The sequence below is a fragment of the Balaenoptera ricei genome, chromosome 10 (assembly GCF_028023285.1).
Source record: "Balaenoptera ricei isolate mBalRic1 chromosome 10, mBalRic1.hap2, whole genome shotgun sequence".
Taxonomy (NCBI): domain Eukaryota; kingdom Metazoa; phylum Chordata; class Mammalia; order Artiodactyla; family Balaenopteridae; genus Balaenoptera; species Balaenoptera ricei.
The window spans coordinates 86,838,604-86,862,665 of record NC_082648.1 but is presented as its reverse complement, the minus strand read 5'-3'; the positions used below and the strand labels follow the sequence as shown (position 1 = coordinate 86,862,665).

The 24,062-nt window shown below is 40.1% G+C and overlaps 1 protein-coding gene across 3 annotated transcripts in view; it reads left to right on the top strand.

Moving 5' to 3' along the window:
* WASHC3 (WASH complex subunit 3) overlaps window positions 1–24,062 on the top strand; it is a 142,095-nt gene that overhangs the window by 82,957 nt on the left and 35,076 nt on the right. For 2 of the 3 annotated variants that reach the window (XR_009505438.1, XR_009505439.1), the window contains exon 8: window positions 14,490–14,599. The gene's annotated coding sequence lies outside the window, so the exon portion shown is untranslated. Of the gene's footprint in view, window positions 1–14,489; window positions 14,600–17,621; window positions 17,723–24,062 lie in introns of those variants that run through there. The other variant, XR_009505437.1, reaches the window with a different exon arrangement.

Genomic DNA, 24,062 nt, shown 5'->3' with positions numbered 1-24,062 from the left:
AAGAATATATATGGGACTTCCCTGGTGGCGCAGTTGTTAAGAATCCGCCTGCCAATGCAGGGGACACGGGTTCAAGCCCTGGTCCAGGAAGATCCCACATGCTGCAGAGCAGCTAAGCCCATGCACCACAACTACCGAGCCTGTGCTCTAGAGCCCGTGAGCCACAACTACTGAGCCCGTGTGCCACAACTACTGAAACCTGTGCGCCTAGAGCCTGTGCTCCGCAGCAAGAGAAGCCACCGCAATGAGAAGCCTGCGCACCGCAACGACGAGTAGCCCCCGCTCGCCACAACTAGAGAAAACCCACACGCAGCAATGAAGACCAAACACAGCCAAAAATAAACAAATAAAATAAATTTATAAAAAAAAAAAGAATATATATGGAATATTTTATGGATGGACTGAGGAGGGGCATCTAATCTCACCTTGGAGAAGGGGAATATCAGGGAAGTTGTTTAGATAGAGCAGTGTCTGATATGAGTATTAAAGAATGCCATGAAGAGGCATTAGTAGAAAGCAGGGGGCAAGATCAGCAGAAGGAGCATCATGTATAAATACCAGGATGTTTGAGACACTGTGGGGCATCCAAGGAACTGAGTAATTCAGTGTGAGGAGAGAGAGGAGGTGGGCAGATTGGGGCATTATGGGCCATGATGTGGAGTTTGAATTTTATCTGGAAGTCTATGGAGAACTATCAAAAGATATTAAACATGGAAGTGACACACTTGTGTTCTACTTTAGAAAAGTCACTTTTTGTTGCATGGACCTGACTGAAAGAAACCAAGACCAGAAGCAGGGAGGTATGACTGATGGATCCAAAAAAGAAATTATAAGATTGAATTAAGGCACTGGCTGTAGGAATAGAGAGAAGACCCATTTGAGAAATGCCTAGGAGCAAATCAATACAGTTTGGTGACCAACTGGATATGAGATTTTGAAGGACAGAGACATCAAGGATGATGCCAAGGTTTAAGGCTATGATGACTAGGTACCATTTACTAAATTAAGGAGTGCAAAGGAGAACAAATTTAGGGTAAATAATAATTCTATTTAAGACTTGTTTATTTTGGACCACTTGTGGACATCCAAGTGAAGCTGTCCAGTAGAGCACATCTGGAACTTAGAAAAAAACTCTGGGCTGAAGATGCAGATTTGGTAGTATCAGCCTATAGTAGATAGATGAAACCATGGACCTGGATGAGATCATGAAGGAAACTTGAGATTCAGAAGAAGAAGAAGGCCAAGGAAGGAACCAGAGGGAAAACACCTAACTCATGGGACAGGTGGAGGAAGAGGAACCCAGTACAAAGGCTATTAAGACATAGTCAGAATTAGGAGAAGAGGACCCAGAAAGGATGGCGTCACAGAAGCCAACATCAAAGAGCTGTTCAAGTGGGAGGGAGAAGCCACCATCAACAAATGCCAGGTAACACTTATCACACCTTGTTACTTACTTGACTTCCCTGCCAAACTTGAGCTCTGCGAGGGCATCTGTACTTCTTACCTTCATATTTCCAGCTCCGGGTACACAGCAGATATTTAATAAATATTTTGTCGAATAAACAAAGATTAAAGCTAAAAGAATTCATTGAATTTGGTAGCAAATAGGTAACTGGTGACCTTGATGAGAACAATTTTAGGAGAGTGGTGAGGGTGAAGCCATAAAGCAGTGGGTTGAGGTATAAATGTGATATGAGAAAAATAGAAGAATCTTTTCAGAGGCTTGGTTGAGAAGAGGAAAGGATAAAACAACAGCTAGGAGTCAAGTAGGGCACAAGGGGCATGGGAGGGTTTTAGCCATATAAACCTTTTATTTTTTTTTCAGCGGTGGTAGATACCTGAATAGAAAAAGAAGAGAATTGATGGAGGAAGTATGTTCTGAAAGTGGAAAAGACAAAATCTAGACCTTGGGTGGAAGAAAGACATAAACATGTAAATAGTTGAATAAAAGTAAAAGGCTACAAATAGAAACAACTATGCAAGAACTTCTGTCAGTCATTGCATGATTAATTGTCAAACAATTGACGGTCAAAAAGGGACCAATGTCAGGAAAGGATGAAATCACTTGCACGGGACGGGGAACTTTTTTTGGAGACTGTGGGATTTGATCTGGGTCCTAAAGTATGTGTTAGGTAGATGGAGAAGCAAGGGGAGGGAGGGCATTCTACATGAAGGGACTACCGAGGTAGTGCTTTGTAATAAAAAATAATTTAAAAAGAGCCCCTGGATCTTTTTCAAGCCATGCTTCAAATTTTTCAGACAGGGAAAATTTCAGCCATTGTTTCTTTTAAATATTTTGTCTGTCTCCACCTGCCTGTCCTTACCTTCTGGAACTCCAAGTACACATATGTTAGGCTGCTGCTTGTTGCCCCATAGCTCACTGATGGTCTGTTCATGTACTCCAGTCTTTTAGTCTTTGTGTTTCATTTTGGGTAGCTTCTATTGTGGTCTTCAAATTCACTGATCTTTTCTTCTTGCCATGTCTAATCTGCTGTTAATCTGTGCCCCATCCAGTTCACTTTTCAATTGTAGAGGTTTTACTTGGGTCTTGTTCATGCTTATGCTCATGCTTTCCTCCAACTCCTTGAACATATGAGATATATTTATACTAGCTGTTTAATGTCTTTGTCTACTAACTCCGCCATCTATATCATTTCTAAGTGTGTTTCTATTGATTTTGTCCTCATATTGGATCTTATATTCCTGCTTCTTTGCATGTCTGGTAATGTTTAATTTAATGTCAGACATTGGAAATTTAACTTTTGGAGGGTACTGGATATGTTTGGAATCCTTTAAATATTTTTGTACTTTGCAATAGGATGCAGTTAAATTACTTGGAAACAGTTCGATGTTTTCAAGACTTGCTCTTAAGCTTTGTTTGGTGGGTGCAGAACAGCTTTTAGGGCTAATTTGACCCTTCTATTGAGGCAATATGCTTCTGAAGTCTCCCTCAGTTTCTTATGTGTTTGGAAGCCTTCCTATTCTAGCTAGTGGAAACAAACTATTCCCAGATCTGTGTGTACTCCAAGGATTGATCCACCAGCTCCTTTCCAGTGGTTTCTTCTCCAGTCTTGGTAGTTTCCTGAAACCTATGTGCCAATTATTATTCAGCTAAGGACTCAAGGAGAACCTCTATGTATATCTGGAGCTCTCTCATTGCAGCTGTCTTCTCTCTAGTACTCTGCCCCATGAGGTCTAGCTGCCTTGGTATCCCTGAACTCTGAACTCTGTCCCTCAACTCAGGAAGATCACCAAACCTGCTGGGATCACTTTCTCTGTGCAGTGGCCTGGGAACTCCTCAGGCAGTAAGCTGAAGCATTCATCAGGCTCATCTTGGGCTTTTTTGCTCCTTTTTTCCAGAGATCTCTCCGTCCTGAACTGCCTGTTTTCCAGTGTTTGAAAACCAGTTTCATAGATTTCGACCAGTTTTTTAGTTGTTTAAGGAAAAAGGGTACATGTGGTCCCTGTTATTCCACCACGACCATAAGTGGAAGGTCAATGTGTCAACTTTAGGCCCTTAAATTTAATTATAACGTGAGCTCCTGGAAATTCAGCTAGCACCTAGAACAGTGCTTGGCACATAGTAGGCATTCAATAAATTTTTTTTAATGAATGAGATCCTGTTTCCTCCCAACATTGTCCTCAATGAACTTTTCCCTTTTAATTCTAACCATTTTCCTAGTATGCCAAAAACATTATTGATTCTCTCCTCCGAAATACAGACTATCCTTTTCTGTATTCATCTTGGTATAGTTAACATTCATCCATATCATTTCTAAAATGTTTAGGAAAAAAATAAAAGATCCTAAGAGAGGGCCTACATAAACCGTAGGTGCCTCTAGTTAACTTCACCTACTGGTAACTCCTTGAGCAAAATTTCTAATCAGTTGTGTACCCATCAAATGGTGATCTAATCCAATGGACTAAATTCTCCTCAGAGGAAATGCTTCATATGCCTCATCTGCCAAAATAATTTAGCCTGGCCCTGGTCTAGTTCTGTAATTTATGGCCTGAAGAGTAGGAAGTGCTAAAAAATGGCTAGTTTGGCACATTGTTACTTCGAGGCTACCAGGCTAAGTGCTAAAAAAATGTCTTGAGTGAAATCTTCTCCTAAACCAGGTCCTCTTTTAGAAGGAGAAAGTAAATTAAGTTCAAAACTAATAACTGTATTAGTATGTAGTGGGCATTTGGGCTTCTTCCATCATCCCTACAGCTGGTCTTCTTTCATCTCTATTAGCACATTTGCCCTTTGAAAAGTAGCATGACATGACAAGAGTGGAACTACATATATCATTCCAGAACTAAGAGGAAAATAATCTTTTATTCCCCCATTTTTTATAAATCAGATGTGGAATTAAATGGAAATACCTTTTTAAGTGAAAATAATTTTTTTTGGTAACATATTCTCCCCAAATTAGAATGGAATATGGTGTTGGGTAAGAATGCCACCTAACAAGCCACAGCATATGTGACTTATTACTGCTGCTTTTAAAGGGAGCATTTCCCAACTTATTGCCCTTGTTCTACATCTGTTTTTCACTCTGGAATAATGAATATGGATCCTTTAAGTCCTAGAAGAAATTGGCACCACTTAAAGTAATTTTGCTGACAGTCCCAGACTCCTAGGGCTTATCACTAGCAACATAGATTCATGCCTAGAAGAATGGTAAGTTTGAAAGAGTTTTGGATATTTCTTTTCAGATATTGATGGAAAGAGCAGTGGGTCTGTTTACTTAGGCTCACCGTTGAGTCAAAATTAAGCCACAGGGGCTTTCCTGGTGGCGCAGCGGTTAAGAATCCGCCTGCCAGTGCAGGGGACATGGGTTCGAGCCCTGGACCAGGAAGATCCCACATGCCGCAGAGCAACTAAGCCCGTGCACCACAACTACTGAGCCTGCGCTCTAGAGCCCGTGAGCCACAGCTACTGAGCCTTCGTGCCACAACTACTGAAGCCCACGCACCTAGAGCCCGTTCTCTGCAACAAGAGAAGCCACCTCAGTGAGAAGCCCACACACCGCAACGAAGAGTAGCCCCCACTCGCCACAACCAGAGAAAAGCCCACGCACAGCAATGAAGCCCCAATGCAGCCAAAAATAAAAAATAAATAAAATAAAATAAATTAATTAAAAAAAATTAAGCCACAAATCTATTTCCTGATTTTTCTGGAGGATAATATGTTAATATTTGAAAAATTTCTTCTGTATGAGCTATCAAGTCAAAAAGTATTTCTCATATACACAAGCCTCATAATAGCCATACATTTCTAGAAGTCCATGCCTCTCTTCAAACTACTCCCTTTAGACATTAGAATCTGAATGGGAAAAAAAGTAATTTCATGGAGTTTCTTTCCTTTAAGTAAAAGAATTTAGGGCTTTCCCTGGTGGTCCAGTGGTTAAGACTCAGCGCTTTCACTGCCATGGGTCTGGGTTCAATCCCTGGTTGGGGAACTGAGATCCCGAAAGCCATGTGGTGCAGCCAAAAAAAAAAAAAATTATTTAAAAAATTATGGAATACTCTGCCCAAACAGGGCAATAAAGCAATGAATGTAGTAGCAAAACAAAGCTCTTTAAAAATTAATTATTAGATGGAAATATAGTTTGATTTTACAGATGAAAAGTTCTGAAACATTTTGACCACAGCTTGTGAGGTGAAGAAGGGGAGGTAACAAGAGAATGAGAGGGCTGAGTTTAATTTATTTTCCCCTCATTTTGTTTGCACTAGTAATTTGAGGGAAGAGTTTTTCAATGCTGACTGTAATTATTAGGCCAAGAGATTTTAGTTGACGTAAGGTTGCAACATTCAGTATGCAGGAAAAACAGAACAAATCAAAGTCAAAATAAGGTTCTCCTCCTGGAGCTATTAGATGAGTGGGAACAGCTTGTACACTAATTGCACAGATGAAGTCATCTTTGTTGTACCAATATTAAAGGCTTGACATAAGAATCTTTCAGTTCCATCTCGCTCTGCTGTATAATGTTAGTGACAGGTATTTAAGAACTGCCTGTTCTGTCCAAAAGGTCCAGTGTCTACTGAGTACTATCCAGAGCGTCTATGTACATAGTTAACACTGCTCCCAACTGCTTTGAAGCACAGCAGACCGTCCATGTGGCAGGCACAACTCAGGTTGTAATTCTCCCCTTTGGATTTCATAGTCATCATTTAACTTTTGAAAAAAAATTTTTTTTCTCACACTTCAAAGACAGTGAATAAGATTTTGCTTTTTTTTTTTTTAAAGAGGCCAGTTTTATTTAAAAACAAACCTACTTGCTTCCTAAATGCAAAGGGACTTACAAAACATAGTAAAATATTTTACATGATGTCTCAGAACCTTCTTAAGTTTATTTTCTTTGTATAATCAGTTCCATTTGGTGGAGATTCCTTGAGGTTATTTCACATTAAATGTTAAATGCTAACACACACCAAATTTATAGAATGATAAGGGGTTGTTGGTGTGAAGCAGGAAGGTTCTGCAAAATTAGGGAAAATTAAGCTAAAGTTCAGTATTATGATCAAATGTTTACAATTTCCATTAACCCACAAGGAAAAAAAAAAAATTGGAAACCCTGCAGTTGAATCCAGGAATGCCCTTTCTGAACAGTTACTTGCTGTTCACCAATGTGAAAGCAAAATGATCCTTCAAGTACTCTGGTTTGAGAATTTGCAATTGTTATTTGGTGTTCTAATAGAAGAGATATTGGCTCCAAGCTTTGCAAGAGAGGGGTATTTTGCAGTAACCTCTTCTTTAGAAAGGTTGAGTCTATTTAAATATGTCAGGCTACAACTTGCCATGTTATGAAAGATATTAATATGAGACCTTCTCCGCTCCCTATCTTTCTTGCCTTTTAATAACCCCAAGTAATGAACCCTTTCGAATTTTTTATATATATAATTTTTATAACATGCAAACTGTACAGAACACCATGGCCATTAAAACAAGCTTACAGGTGCACTAATCTCCCTGGAAACATTGAAAGGCGGATAAACAATTCTGGACAATAGACATGAATACATTAACCTGTTTATTACATTTTGAATTTCTTCCTAGCACACATGTTGACAGCTTCCCTACAAGGGAAAAGTTCAGAAAAATCAGAGGAGATAGAACTATTTTATTTTTGCAATAGAAAATAACACTGAACTTTCTATAGTAGTTCTGTCCAATAGAATAATATAAGCTACATAAAATTATTTTAAATTTTCTAGTAGCCTCATTTCAAAAAGTATAATAATACATTTTATTTAGTCTAATAAATCTAAAAATGTTATCAACATATAACCAATACAAAAAGTATTTATGAGATATTTTATGTTATTTTTCTCATACTAAGTCTTTGAAATCTGGTGTGTATTTTATACTCACAGAAAATCTGAATTTGGACCAGTCACATTTCAAATGCTTAATAGCTACACATGCCTAGTGGCTACGGTGTTGGACAGAGCAAGCCTATAACGTAGTACATATTCACTGTATTTAAAACAAGAAATAGAGTCTCTTCAATGGAGATCTCTTGCAGATTTTCCTTGAACTTTTCTGAAGCTCCATTGGTCCCCCCAAGGACTTGACATATTCCTGTCCCTCATTTATGCCTCAGGGTGCTCTGTATGCTATAAGGAAGCAGGTCAACCTGAAGCTGGTGGTATTTTGCTTCCCTGTATCTTTTGCATTAACATGTGCCCCAAGCCAAAGATAAACCTTGGCTTCTGGCTATAGTATTAATCTTCTAGTACCCTTCACACTTCAGGGCATCTGGCCCAGCAACCTACTGCTAAAGCTGATTTGAATCCAAGAGGAGGCTCATCCAGTTCTGATGGGCCAAAAGCTGTTGTCAATGTTGTCAACCTGAATAGCCTATCAACTAGCACACACTGAGTATCTATTATAGGCTAAGCACTAGCTTAGTTCATAACCTCATTTACTCAGATCCTCAGTTGCTTTCAGCAGTACCTCAGTAGCATCTTCATCTCTGCCTCTATTCCTCAACTCTTACAGATCCTCCATAGATCCTCCGGAGTTTGCTTGAACATATCTGATTGTTCTGCCTCCCCAGTGGACCTCTGGGATGGCTCCCACTGTTAATAAATTGAAAACTTTATTTAGTGTTGTATATGAGGCCCACCCTCCTCCCTGGCCCCAACCTATCTCTCAAGCTACACCTCTATCTAGTTCCCTGATTGTGTGGCTTCTCCCCCATATTCTCTCCACACATGCTCCAGCCAAATGGCTTCTTGCCATCCCCTGACCATGCCATATCATTCTTTCATGCCAGGTTTATATACACAGCTTCCTTTGCCTAGAATGCACTTTTCCCTCTTGTTTACATGTCAAAATCCTACTCTTCCATTCTATAAAACCCAAGTTAATATTCTAGCTTCCCTACTCGTTCTTGTTCCATGGGGGAGCTGCCTACTAATCTGAAAGCACCTTTATTTCTGATGGTAGAAGTCAAGATCCATCTGCTCTTTGGGGGAAGTTTTCTTTGTGTTTGTTTTCTTGTTCACTGTCTTGTTTCAGATAGGAGCTGCTACTAATCCAAGAGCAACTCCAATAATGCTCAAACTTCGCATCGTATTAATGCCCCAGTCTTATCAAGCATAATCTTGATAAGACAAGGAAAAACAAGTAGAAGTTTTTTTAAAGGTGTACTTGAAAGCTATTTGAAAATAAGGATGAACAGTTTTTAATATAGTCATGTCAAGAAGGGACTAAAAATAAGATGTTGACCTTTTAACTTCTTTTTGTGAGCTGAGTCCACATAAGCCCTCATTTTGTGAGTATTTGTTATCCCTTTAGTGTTTTTCAGGGCAGTTTCCCATTCATGCTTTTTATGGCAGAGCCATCAACAATTCACTCTCACATCTCAGCATGTCCCAAGTCAAACTCATCACCATCTCTTTAAATCTGTTCTTTTGGACTCTTCTAGTTCGTTCTGGAAAGGACATCACTTGGAGTTATACCAACGTGTCCTTCTCCATTGCTTCTGACAACAAATAAGTTGCCACATCCTCTTATTTACCTCTACAGTGTCTCGGACAATCATTCCCACTCTGCTATTCTCACTGACAACATCCTAGTTCAGGCCCGTGTTGCCTCCCATATTCCTTTGGAATCACCTCCAGTCCTGTTTCCCTTTAACTCCTAGATTCCAACATTTATCAAGATTTCTAAAGCCCAGCTCAAAGCATGTCACCTCCCAGCTCAAAAACCCTCAGTTCCTCCCCATTACCTAATAAAGTCCAAATTCTTTAGCCTGACATTCAAAGCCCACCCATGCTCTGACCCCAATATAATGTTATAATGTGATCTCCTTACTCCCCTACATGTACTACAGCCAAAATATACTAATTGTCCCCCAAATACGCCCTGCCCATCCTAGCATCTGGCCTTTGTCTGTGGTGTTTTTGTCTCTTCTTACTTCCCTAACTTCTTGCTGATTGAAATATGACCCCATCCTTCAAGTCCCAGTCAAAACCACTACCTCTTCCATGAAGTCCTTCTGGATTTTCCAGCAGGAAATAATCTTTTGGTCCTTGTGTATACTTTTTTTGTATTTTTATTCTGATCCTTACTACAGCTTACATTGTAAACTTGTTTATGTATGTATGTGTGTCAATATCTTGTATATGCTCAGATTATAAAGTTCATTTCATTGATGAACAGATACTTATTGAGTACCTACTATGTGCTAGTGCAATACAGAAAACAGAGAGCAAGCTGGACGTAGAGTATACATTTTGAACGACCATCCTACAGCACCTAGCATGTATGTTGCACTTTGTAAGCACTCAATGATTCCTTGTCAAATACATGACTAAATTCCTAATTTAACTGAAAAATGCACTTCCAGAAAGTTTTATTTTCAGACCAGAAAAATAAGAATAGGAATTAAATTGAAAAGGCTTCAGAGAGGCTGAACTAGGGGTTCACAACATATATGTGTTTGTCTCTTGCACAGTTTAGCCATGGAGACCCTGGCAGGCCCTCACACAGAGCCCTTTGCTCTCCGTTTACACACATCTTTAACAATAATAATCATGACAGCAACCACAACGAGCTTGAGTATTTGATTTCCAAGCTCGTTTCAGATGAGAAGCAGCAAATTAGGAGCAGGGAGTAGAAATGGCACAATCAGTCACACTGGCATCAGTGAGACTGACAGTCCAGCAGCAAGGGATGACCCAAAAAAGCTAAAAAACAAAACAACAATTAAAAAAAAAAAAACAAAACAGCAATCTGCAGCCATTTAGAATAGGGACAAACAGTTCTGCATACCTCCAAAGGGCCTGAGGGCTTCTCAGTATTATAGCACAATAGTACTTTTAATGACAGCCTCAAGTCATCAAGCTGGATTATGTTTATAATACACTATTTTAGAAAGCAGGGAAGATTAATATATTGGAAATGTTTCCATTCAAGATAATTAAAACTCAGCCATCTATTAAACTCACTTATCCAGAACGACTCTCTCCGACCCCCACCCGCAGGCTCTGGAGCCAGGGTTTTATTGTACTTCCTCGCATTACTTGATTCATTTGCCTCAGAACATTCGTTGGCTCTTGCATCTAGTTCAATTTTCATTCAGTAAGTTTTATTCCCATTCTATTTGCACATTCTGCAAGGGCCAGTGGAGGACACAAAAGATTTGAAAAGTCTAGACCATAGGCTTGTCTTGCAGGTGCTCAAGATCTTGTTGAGGAGGTAAGACCTACGTCCTTGAACCAACATAAGGACACAATAGAGAAATGCAAATAAGTGTATTGTGAAACAGACTTTGCAATGAAGGATCATTTGGGACTTGATCCTTCTTGACTAGGACTAATCAAGATTTCTTAGATATGAGACTCTGAGCCAGAAATGGAAGATCTAGGGTAAAGGAAACAGCACAAAGAGGAATGCATACCAGAGGCAAGAAAGAGTAAATTGTGTGCTGGCAATTGTCAAGAGCCCACCTGGCAGGCTGAGGCTGAGGGCCCTGCTTGGGAATAATATGAGATAAGTTTGAAGCATTCCACCGTTTTGTACAAATCCCTGTCATCTTTCTAAAATCACGTCTTAGTCTGCTCAGGCTGCCATAACAAAATACCATAGACTGGGTGGCTTAAACAAAAAAATGTATTCTCACAGTTCTAGAGGCTGGGAAGTCCAAGATCAAGGTAGAAGCCAATTTGGATTCTGGTGAGGGCTGCTTCCTGGCTTGCAGACAGCCACGTTCGGGCTGTGCCCTCACATGGGGGAGAGAGAGAGAGTAAGCTCTCTGGTGTCTCTTCTTAGAAGGAGACTAATCCCATCATGAAGTGCCCACCCTCATGACGTCATCTAACTCTAATTACCTCCCCGAAGCCCCATCTCCAAATACCATCACATTGGAGGTTAGGCCTTAAACATATGAATTTGGCAAGGGTAGGGGGTTGTGGATAGGAACCCAACATTCGGTCCAAAACAGGTCATATGAATGTAAATCCCTGCATCTTTTTTTTTTTTTTTTTTTGGCTGCATTGGGTCTTCGTGCACGCGGGCTTTCTCTAGTTGTGGCAAGCGGGGGCTACTCTTCATTGCAGTGCGCGGGCTTCCATTGTGGTGGCTTCTCGTTGCGGAGCATGGGCTCTAGGCGCGCGGGCTCAGTAGTTGTGGCTCGTGGGCTCTAGAGCGCAGGCTCAGTAGTTGTGGCCCACGGGGCTTAGTTGCTCCGCGGCATGTGGGATCTTCCCAGACCAGGGATTGAACCCGTGTCCCCTGCATTGGCAGGCAGATTCTTAACCACTGCACCACCAGGGAAGTCCCCTGCATCTTTTGAAAAGCTCAAAAAATGAAGTTTAATGTACAGATTGGTATTTGTCTTCAATCATGTCATTTTACTCGAGAGTTTACATAACAGCTAGTTGCAAGCTACAAAACTGACTTGATTTGCTTTCTCTACATTCATTTTCCAAAAAAAAAAAAAAAAAAAAGAAGAAGAAAGAAAACCGGAAATGTAAAGTTCTCCTTTGGTTAGAAGCTCTGGAAGTATTCTACTTTTAGAAGACATCATCCAGTGTATCTGAAGCTTTGGATGATGGTTAACAGATTCATGAGTAATTGCATATAAACACAAACAATGGGCTGAAACTTTCTACAGCTTGTTAACTGGTAAAGACTAGAGATTTATCAGCCTGTTAAAACGAGGTTCTGATAACTGTGCTTTTACCTTTCTCACTAGACTATAAACTCTGGGAGGATGGGGTAAGTGTTTTCCCCAGAGTCTAGACCATCACCTACCACAGAAATGGGACTTAGTGTTAAGTGAAAAACTAAATAAATGATTGGATGCAAGACAAATTAATTTGTTAACATTTGACTAAAGTAAACATATATTTCTCAGAATTAATTTAGCCTCAGTTGGCTGAGATGCTTATGACTGGTGGATTATGCCTATTTAACAAATTAAAAGCAAACCACAAAATCAAGGATTTTAAACTAATTTTTTCCCAGACATGTTCATTGTAAATCCAATACACGTACTCTGTTGAACTGGCTGCTTTGTGTAATTGAGAGCCAATTTCAACGTTCACACGACAATGAAAACCTCAAGCTTAAATTTATTAATACGTTGCCTTGGCAGAACACCAGGCCTCTTAATAGCAAAATATGGAGAGAAAGGATATTAGTCTCCAAAGACTTGAGTTTGATTTTGAAAATAAACTGATGTTGTTCTCTAAAGATCATTCATAAGGAGACATAACTGTGGAGATGTGGACTATAAAGAAATTTAAATGAAAAATAATTAAAAGTACAGAGAATCAGAGTTTCAGCATGGTATTTGGTTGGAAGGCCCAGGGATCAAAATATTTAAGTGTTTTAGGTCCCCTTAGCAATTCAAATCCTGAATAGTTGCTAATGCATCGATCTGATAACTCCTAATCTAGACATACTTAACAAATAATTTGCCAAACACACTAGGATATGGAACAGAAGAACTACATATTCAACCAGATGGATCCCAGAAAAGGAGACTTCATCATTTCTAATAACCATGGTTGTCATTTATCTAGCACATACCAGGTATCTGTCTAGCACTATGTCAAGTGACATACAGACTTATCTAATCCTTACAAAACCCCCATTGAGCAGATGAGGAAACTAAGGCTTAAAAATATGTTAAATAAATTACCCCTTAATTGATTACCCCAAATCAACAAGCCTGTAAATGGCAAAGGCAAGATTTTAGCCTTTGCTATTGACCACTCCGTTTTGTTCCACTGCACCTCAAAAGATGGTCCTTGAACTGGCAACATGAACGTCACCTGGGAACTTGCTGGAAATCAGTCCCGAACTCCACACAGACTTACTGAATCAGAATCACTGGCTGTGGGACCTAGGAATCTGTTTTAACCAGCTATCCAGGAGATTCTAATGCACACTGAATTTTGAGAAGTACATCTCTATTCTACTCTATTTCTCCAAACTTTAGCAAATATTTATATTTCACTTTTCCAGTGCAGTTTCTTACAAAACCCAGAAAATTAATATCACATTCCTTTCTTTGTTTGAATTATGTGAACAATAGTCACTAGACTAGAAACCTTAATTCCTACAAATAGAATATATAAAATGAGCCCCAAGGAAAACAACCCAATGGCATTATTATCCATCTAAAATGAACAAGGACTACAATGATTGGAATTCTTTCAAGACCTGACTACACATATTGGTTTAGGATTAAAACAGTAATCACTTAGCTCATTCTAAGCTTTAACAGATAAAATAGATTTTTAATATAAGCTCAGAAAGAGTATCTTGCCAAGAGGGCAAGAGTAACCATCCGGTGTGCTGTGACAAAAGTGAAATATAATATATGTAAAGGGCAATCGGAATTCCAATCTATTGCTATGAATGATTGTCTTGCCAGGTAATGAAATGTATTGACATTACTGCTGAGCTGTCATTGGCATGTTATACAGACATTGAGATTTTCTAAGCAAAGTTACTGGAAGTCATTCAAATATTTATAATGGTGTAATGGGTGAAATGGAGACTTTCTCTTTCAAAAAAAATTTTGTTCCAAATTCCTTGATGAGAAAATATTTGGAATAAAGCACAGTAGATTTATATACAGACTTATATGGCTGAAATTGATTTTTGTTTCCCTGGGAATTTAAGAATCTTTTTAATAGTTGAGAGCTGGTGTACAGCTGCAAGAGGTTGGCTTAATATGGAGCCAATATTTATGCTTTCTTGATAGAACAAATGAGAGTTCTCGCTCTGTTTTCTATCTTACTTTTGTTGAAAGCCTGGCAACACTGGGATATAATACTTGCTTCTTCAAAATGTTTCTAAATTGTTCACTGTTTTGTATTTAATCTTGAAGCTGCTTTATTTATAATATTATTAAACCTCAAAGAAACACATATGGTGGAAGAGAATGGAGAAATTCTGTGATTTCACTGTTTTATTCTTCTTTAATAGAATTTATGGGAAACCGAAAATCATTCAAGTTTGTGTTTTTATTTTCAAGGAGTGTGTCCATACCTTGCAACAGGATGCCTTAAACAGATGAGTAAATCACAGTACACAATAAATTTTATGGCTGAAGAAATTAATTCTGCGGAAATCTCCCTCTAACAGGTGAGTGGAGATTTATGTAGATATTTGTTATCTCTATATTGAAATAAAGCAAGCACAGTCTTGAAAAAATACAAACATATTTTTGTCCAAATGCAGATCCAGCACAATTGCAGCCAGTACCCTCTACTTCTTAATAATTTCTAGGTTTTCTCTAGCCTGACATATTTATTCCTACTGCTTACCATTTGCCTACTATATTGAGGATCTACTAAAGGCCAGTATTATGCTTGTGTTTTACCTGGATATCATATGTACAGGTGCAGTACTCTGACATATGGTAAGCACTCAAGCAAATATTATTATCTACATACAACTGCTGAAAACAAAATTTGCCTGTAGACAAAGTAATTTATGTTTCTTGGATCCTAGGTCTCACTAGCAGAGTTTTGACATCAGATATACCATATTTTAGCATGCATAGCAGGAATCCAACTGGTCAGTGTAATGTAGTGGTTAAAATCATGGACACTGGCACCAGACAACCTTGGTTCCATTCCGTGTTCTACTGCTTATTACCTATGTGACCTTGAACCAGACGTTCAGCTCCCTATGCCCCTGTTTCTTATCTCATAGAGCTGTTGTACAGATTAACTCAGAGAGTGCTTGGAAAAGTCTTTGGTGTGGGGTAGGTGGACAATATATCGTAAGCATCACTGTTATTCTCTGGGCCCATTTCATCACCTGTAAATGGATGCAATAAACAAGCAGACCTTATGGAATTTCTGTTATGCGGAAGTCTAGAGGTTCCATGAGGTCAAGAACCATGTATATCTTTTCACTATTGGATCCTAGCACATAGCATAGATTCCTGGCATACAAATAAAAATTTAAGTGAATGAATAAATTAAATATATATATATATATATAGGGCAGTTGGACCTCTGTCCATAATACTGGGAAGTTTTCAGTGGGAAGTCTTCACTCCCTGGAACTAAGACCTCCAGGAAGCTCTACCCAGTGGCATTATGGAATAGCTCCTTAGGCCTTGACTAGAAAGGAGTTAGTGGTAAGGGCATTGGGCCAGAAATCCAGGTCGAGTCCTGGCTTGACGATTTCATAGTTGTGTGGCCTTCACCAAGTCATTTCACCTATTTGAGTCTGTACCCTCAATTGTAAGATAAATGGTTTGGATTGAAAGATCCTCTTCTAATTCTGGATCTCTGTAATTTCAGAAATTATATCATAACTCTTTGTTCCTGAATATGTGAACAATTTTTATGACTTATCTCTCACGTATGTAGCATGCCTATTATACACACACATGCACACACACACAAATGTGTATATATGAGTCAGCAATGCCTGCTGTGAGTTTTTCATCCAAGACAGGAACTTCTCTTCTGGAACAATGAATTCCTCTCTCCATTTGTACCTTTCTTGGTGATGCCTGGTTGTGAATTATACATTTAGATTTGGCATCCATATTAGATTAGAACTGAGAAATGTTCTAAAAGGAAGCCTTGATTAAAAAAAATTGATGACTTATTTTGTCCATTCCAGCCCAGTGTAATTTTCATCCTCCATACTTATCCAGTTTTTCTTGTTTGTGCCAATTATATGCCAGATTTTGAACCTGAGTCTCTCTCATCAGAGTCAGTGAACTTTCTACTCTACACTGTCTTTCAAACAACTGCTTGCCTTGTCAAATCCCATCAGTCTAAACATCTCCCTGGAAGCAGATCTGTTTATTATGTTTATTTGAATTCCACCCTTCCAAATTGTGAACATAATAGGTGCACAGTAAATGTATGTTGAGTAAATGGAAGATAAAAAGGACACACTGGGCCTTCTTCAGTTTTGTGGCCTCATTTCTCTCCTAGAATTCTTTTCTTGGATCAAAACAGGAAGTGGTAAGGTTGTCACATGAATACAAATCATTGAGTTGTGACAAGTGCCAAACTGGCTCTAAGGCATCAAGGAAGTCAAAGCTTAGTCCTCTCTGTTTCTTTCCCAGCATTCACAGGCCTGAACATCAATCACTCCATCCTATGCAGCCTCTGTAGACAGCAGCCTGGTTAGCCTGGCCCTAACCAGGCCCAGGGATCCCTGAACTTTTCGTATTCTACACCAAAGAGTTTTTGCTGGGCTTATCAAAGTATGTTTTGGGAGACGTTGATCAGCTCTTTGGTTTTGTTACCACTCATATATATTTCGAAGACTGCAAAAATAAAAGATTGAACAAGCCATTATTTCTGATCATGGAGATGAGAGAGCTCATACTTAAATGAGTAATAAATGCAATTTTGGAATCTACTGGATACTCTTTTGAAAAGTAGGTAGTCATGATCAATCTAGGAAGGTTGCATTAAACTTAGCACTTGAATTAGGCAAGTTTAAACTGACAACTATAATAAGCAGTCTTCAACTTCCAGAAGCTTTACATAATAAAAGTTTATTGCTGACTCATGCAATAGTGTAATGCAAGTATTCTTGGTTAGCCAGTGATGCCCCAGAATAGACCCAGGTTCTTTCCTTTTTGTAGTGCCACCTCTTCTAGATCTTCAGAGTCTTCTCCATTAAACTGCAGGAGGAAAAGAGAGAGATTGGAAGAGTGGAAGATTAAGCAGAAAGTTTTTGTAGACCAGGCTTAGATACATATCACTTCCCGCCCACATTTTATTGGCCAGAATTCAGTCATATGGTCACACCTAACTGCAGGGAAGCCTAGGAAAAGCAGTCTAGCTGAGTGCCCAGTAAGAAAAGGAACTGGGGTAAAGTGAACTCACAGCAGCCTCTGCCACAGCTCTACATGTGTACTTCCCATCCAACATCATGATGTTAACAGTGTTCCATGTAAAGGGCCAGTAAATGGTTGCTCTTTTTATAACTAGTACATCTGATAAAATCTAATAACCATTATCCGAGAATATATGGAGCAAAGCCAAGTGTTAATTGTGGGCTATGATAAATAAGACATGACCTTGGCCCCTAAGAATTTTGACTAAAATAGAACTCTCAACCAACTCTTTTTTTTTTTTTTGGCTGTGCTGCGTGGCTTGTGGGATCTTAATCCCTGGACCAGGAATCAAACCGGGGGCCCCGACAGTGAGAATGCCGAGTCCTAACCACTGGACTGCCAGGGAATTCCCTTTTTTTCTTTTTTTTTTTCCAACCAACTCTAAAATGGAGAAGAATAAGGTAAGGATAGAGGTGAAAGTCTTTTGTCGCATACATCTTATTATATGTCTGTCTACCATAACTTTAAGCCACTCAAGACAGACCTGATAACACACCTTTGTGTTTATGGTCTTTATTCATTGCCTGGCATACAGCAGGTATTATAGAAGTGATTTTTTTTTTTAATACAAATTATTTATTTATTTTTGGCTGCGTTGGGTCTTCGTTGCTGTGCACGGGCTTTCTCTAGTTGCAGCGAGCAGGGGTTACTCTTCATTGCGGTGCACGGGCTTCTCATTGCGGTGGCTTTTCTTGTTGCAGAGTACTGGCTCTAGGCACGCAGGCTTCAGTAGTTGTGGCCCACGGGCTTAGTTGCTCCGCAGCATGTGGGACCTTCCTGGACCAGGGCTCGAACCCGTGTCCCCTGCATTGACAGGCGGATTCTTAACCACTACACCACCAGGGAAGTCCTAGGGCAGTAGTTCACAGGCGTATTCTTAATGACTACCCCACCAGGGAAGTCCTAGGGCAATAGTTCTTAACAGGGTTGTGGTATGCATGGGGAGAGGGGGATCCATCTGATTTACCTATTATTGAGTAACAACTACCCCCAAACTTAACGGTTTAACCCAATCATTTATTTTGCTGATGATTTTGTAGGTCAGGAATCTGGGAAGGACTAGGCTAGATAGTTTTGTTCCACATGGTATTAGCTGTAGTGGCTGGGCCTAGAGGATCCACTTTCAAGATGGTTCCTCATTTACACATAGTGCCTCAGTGTTCTACACATGGGGTCTTATACTTTGAGCTGCTCCATATGGCTTGGGTTTCTCCTGTCATGGTGGTCTCAGGATATCTAATCACATTTCTTACAAGAGGCAGGAGTTACAGCTACCAGGTCAGTAAAGGGCTATGCCCAGAACTGGCAGTGTCACTTCTATTACACTTTACAGGACCTAACCACATTCAAGAGGTTGAGAAATAGATTCTACCTCTTGATGGGGAAAATGGCACAGTCACACTGTGGAAGGGCATGTCGGATGGGAAATACTGGGGATCATCTTTGGAAAATACTAACTGCTACAGGAATGTCCACCCAAGTCACCTGAGGAGCTTTTTCAAATTATGGCCATTATGCTTCCAAGTTTTAAATAGGTTCCACAGGGAATTCTGATACCTATCCCCAGCTCAGACCTAGTAGTATAGAACAGAAAGAAAAAGTGGCTCGGGACCGAAATGTAAAAACAACAAATCTGAATAGGGAGTTCCTGCTGATAGACCAGAGATGAAAGAAATGAGCTAGAGGCATGATGGGAGCCAAAGGAGGAGATGATTTCAAGGAGAGTGTGGTCAGAAGCACCAAATGCTGTAGAGACAGTGAGAATGAGGAGAAATAGGCACAGGCTGACAAATATGGCTTTGAAAGCTCTCCAAGCGTCTCTGAACTCTGTTTCAGTTGGGGTTGGAATCCAGAATCAGAAGCTTACAAACTGAGTCTGCAACCAGAATAGGTTGCATTTTGTCCCCCAGTAGTTTGGCTATCCTCATGAAACCCTGTTTGTAAGGACTGAAATAGCAGTTATCTGACAGCAATACACAAGCTGCAAATGAGAAAAATTGTGACAGACTTTACAGGTAGTTAAAGTGTGAACTTCAAGAAAATGGAGACATTTCCCGTCTGCTCCTCCCTTTTATCTTTGCAAGTAAGTTCTTTGGCAGTTAGTTTGGTGCTTTTCTTTGTTTGGGATATCAAGTCAGAATCAGTGTATCAGCTAGCTCTTGCTGTATAACAAATCACCCCAAAACCACCCCATAATCAGGGGTCTGCAAACTACAACCTGTGGGCCAGATGCCTGTCTTTGTAAATATAGTTTTATTTAGACATAGCTGTGTCTGTTCATTTACATATTATCTGCCTTATGTGTTTATCTGTTTTTTGTACTACAGTAAACAGAGGGGAGGTACCACAGAGCATATGCCTCATGAACTTATAATATTCACTATCTAGACCTTTAAAAAGAAAAAGGTTTGCTCGATTCTGCTTAAAAAATAAGTATGTATTATTGCTAATGAGTCAGCTGGGTAGTTTTTCTGGTCTCAGCTAGGCTCATTCATGATCAGCTGTGAGCTCTGATGCTTAGGCTAGGTTCTTTCATATGTCCTGGTTGACTGGTTGTTGGCAAGTCTGACTTTAGCTGGAGTAACTGAGATCTTCCCCTGTGACTTTTCATTCTCTAACAGGTTAGTCTAGGCTTGTCCTTACGGTGATAATAAGATTCCAATAGAATAAGTGGAAACACGTAAGAACTCTTGAGACCAAGGCTCCAAAGTGGCACACCATCACTTCCACCACATCCTACCATTCCACTACATGTGATATTGACCAAAGCATGTAACAAGGGCAGCCCAGATTCCAGAGGCGATGAGAGAACCTGCTAAGTTAAATTGCAAAGATGTTGATACAGGGAGGCATGAAGTATCTGGGCCATCTTTGCAACCAATCTACCGCATAGAGTATAGAAAGCACACCAGGCTGGACTTCAGAGAACTGAGGTCAGATCCTGACTTGGCTGTAAACTCACTCTGTGACCTTACACAAGTCACTCAGTCTCTCTGGGCCTTAGACTCCTTAGCTCTGAATTCTACATTCATATTAAAAAATGCCATATCCTCTTCTTGTTTGCATTCAACAAATGTTTATTTTCTTGAAATATTTTTTAACGAGACTCGAAAATACTCTCTGTTTTCTAATGTGGTATTACTTGGGGCCAGCATAAGTGAAAAACATCTGCTTTTATTTCATTCCTTTGACAGGGATTCTAAATATTTGTAATTTACATGAAAAAAATTACAAAGGTCATACTGGGTTTCTTTCAAATATGAAGAAAGAGAAAAGGTTTTACAAATGAAAGTGATAGAAGCCACCTTAGCAGGAAAATAATCTGAAGATGGTGTTTGCTCAGAATGACTCAAAATCCCCAAGTCCTTGCCTTTACCAGGAAGTCCTGATAAGTAATATAAGAGAGATTTAGGTTAATAAACTCTCTGGAAAGTGCTATAAGAAGGGTTATGATGACTGGGTTTACTTTATGCTTGTCAATCCCTTTCCAAATGAAACTAGTAAGAGTGGTGTAAGCCCAGATATTCCCGGATCAGCCATTGGGAAGATCCTCAAGCAGTATCCTTCCTACCCAGCCCCCAACAGGGCTCTCCAGGCATCTGCCTTCAGCAAGGCCAAGGCTAAAACAGAGTTTACACAGCTGGACCTGGGTTTCATGTAGATCTTCATTCTTTGTAATCTGGTTCTCAATGCTACTTTGGGATACCTCTGAAGATGGGGAGCCAATTTAGCTCCAGTCATCAAGCAGATTACTAATCAGCCCTCCCATTTCCAAATCCAGACCCTTTTACTTCAGCCTGGTCCCTTCCTCCATCTCCCTAGCTACTACTCACTGTCCATTCCAGCTTCATGTCTTGTTCATATTTTCCCTTCCTCCTCTTTCTCCTTCTGTTTCTCTTATTCAGATCCTAATCAGAGGACTTCCCTGGTGGCACAGTGGTTAAGAATCCACCTGCCAATGCAGGGGACTCGAGTTCGATCCCTGGTCTGGGAAGATCCCACATGCCACGGAGCAACTAAGCCCGTGTGCCACAACTACTGAGCCTGTGCTCTACAGCCCGCATGCCACAACTACTGAAGCCCGTGTGCCACAATTACTGAGCGTGCGCTCTAGAGCCCATGAGCTACAACTACAGAGCCTGTGCTCTAGAGCCCATGCTCCACAACAAGAGAAGCCACCGCAATGAGAAGCCCGTGCACCACAACAAAGAGTAGCCCCTGCTCACCACAACTAGAAAAAGGCCGCGTGCAGCAACGAAGACCCAACGCAGCCAAAAAAAATCCTAATCAGAGTTCAGAGCCAGGCCAAATTCTGCTTCTCCCTGGAGCTTCCCCTGCCAACTTGAGGCCTCTGTGACCTCTCGCACAAAGACATGAGTTACCCAACAGGCAGGCTGAGTATGTGCACAGAGCAGTTGTCAGTCAGGGTTCTCACCCCCACCTTACCACACACACACACACACACACACACAGAGAGAGAGAGAAAACCTCAGATTCAGTGAATGTATCCAGAATTTTGAAATGGAAAATCTAGAAAGAATTTATTTTAGCATATGCAACCTTTGTGACATTTCAAGAAATATCATTTATTCTGCATTATGTGGGGAGGAGGGGCACAAAAAGGGGTACTTTTTTCAGTTTAGGGTCTTTAGAGTTCTTAATTTTGTACTAATCTCTCCTCTGAGATTATATTGCGCTTCCTGTGTTTTCCACAGACTTTGGCATTTAATCGTATGTGTATGACCTAGTGGTTGAGTATGTGGAATCTTAACTCTTTCACCCACTAGCTCTGTGACTTTGGGCAAACTATTTGTGGCAGATAGTCTCCAATCATGGCTGTCATCAACCTCTTCCCTCCCTGCCACTCCTCCATTGAGAGGTGAAACTTGTTTCCCCTTCTCTTAAATCTTGCTGGGCCTGTAACTGCTTTGACCAACAGATCATGGCAGAAGTAACATTCTGAGACTTCTGAGGCCAGGCCCTAAGGAAACTGGAAGGTTCAATTTTTTTCCTCTTGCAATGCTCCTTCTTGAAGTCCAGCTGCCATCCCAGGAGAGGCAATGGAGGAGCATGGATGTACTCTGGTGGGCAGTCCCAGCTCTGCTCCCAGCTGACATCCAGCACCAATTGCCAGCCCTGTGAGCAAACCATCTGGATGTTCTAGCCTAGTCTAGCCTCCAGATAAATGCATATGGACATAGGCAGACAACATCACATGGAGCAGAAGAACTGCCTAGCTGAGCCCAATCAACTCAGAATCATGAGATAGAATAAAATAGTTGTTGCTTCAAGCCACTAAGTTTTGGGGTGGTTTGTTATATAGCAATAGATCATTGAAATAGTATCTAACCCAAACCTAGATTTGGTTTCTTCCCCTATAAAATGCAGTGCAGTCAATAATAGTACCTATTTCATAGGATTGGTTTAAGGATCAAACAAGATGAAATGTATGGTGAAGTGCTTAGTGATGTTATGCTATCTATTTATGTTATGTTGTTCTAATTACTACATTATTTTATTTATTTATTTATTTATTTATTTATTTATTTATTTATTTATTGGCTGCGCCACATGGCTTGCAGGATCTTACTTCCCTGACCAGGGATGAGTCCTAACCACTGGAATGCCAGGGAATTCCCTATTTTTAAACATGCAAGGAGAGGCTCTGTCACTGGTTAAAAGATTTCAAGAATCAGAGTGCAGGAGGTTGTGGGGCAGGAGAGAAAAGGAAGGTATAGAAAATAAATGGTACTAATGTTTATTGGTAACCTACTATGTGCCAGGCCCCACAATAGGTTTTTACATATATGATCGCACTGGCTCATCACAGAAACCTTGTTAGGCACATGTTTTTACCCTTCATACCGTTCAGTGGAGGTTCAGAGAGGTTAAGTAATTTACCCAAGGTCCCACAGCTGGGAGTGACCAAAAGGGAGTACAAGTGGGCTTCAGAGTGTACTGTCTGACTGCAAAGCCCATTCTTTTTTTTTTTTTTAACCCTCCTACAGATCTTGGACAGAGGGGCTTCCTGAGATCTTTCAAAATGTAATTATTGTTTTCAATGAGAAATTAAACATTCAGTCAGACTCTATTCAACCTAACCAATATTCTGCTTCTGGTAGGAATATTGATGAAAATCTAAAAACAACCCCCAAAGTTCTGTACTTCCAGTAATAAATTATTACAAACCTACCATCAAGAAATCTAGATAAATCTTCCATGATACTAGTTATTTTTATCTTATGTCACATCTCCGAGAAACAACATCCAGGCATGCAAAATTGTATTTCCTTTTATTTTTTTTTCTAAAATATCACCTTTAACCCTCTAGGAAGGGCTGCCCCATTATGCCTGTATACATTAATGCTTAATTTTTTTTTAACATCTTTATTGGAGTATAGTTGCTTTACAATGTTGTGTTAGTTTCTGCTGTATAACAAAGTGAATCAGCTATATGTGTACATATATACCCATATCCCCTCCCTCTTGCGTCTCCCTCTCACCCTCCCTATGCCACCCAACTAGGTGGTCACAGAGCACCAAGCTGATCTCCTGTGCTATGCAGCTGCTTCCTACTAGCTATCTATTTTACATTTGGTAGTGTATATATGTCAGTGCTACTCTCTCACTTCGTCCCAGCTTACCCTTCCCCCTCCCCGTGTCCTCAAATCCATTCTCTACATCTGCGTCTTTGTTCCTGTCCTGCCCCTAAGCTCATTAGAACCT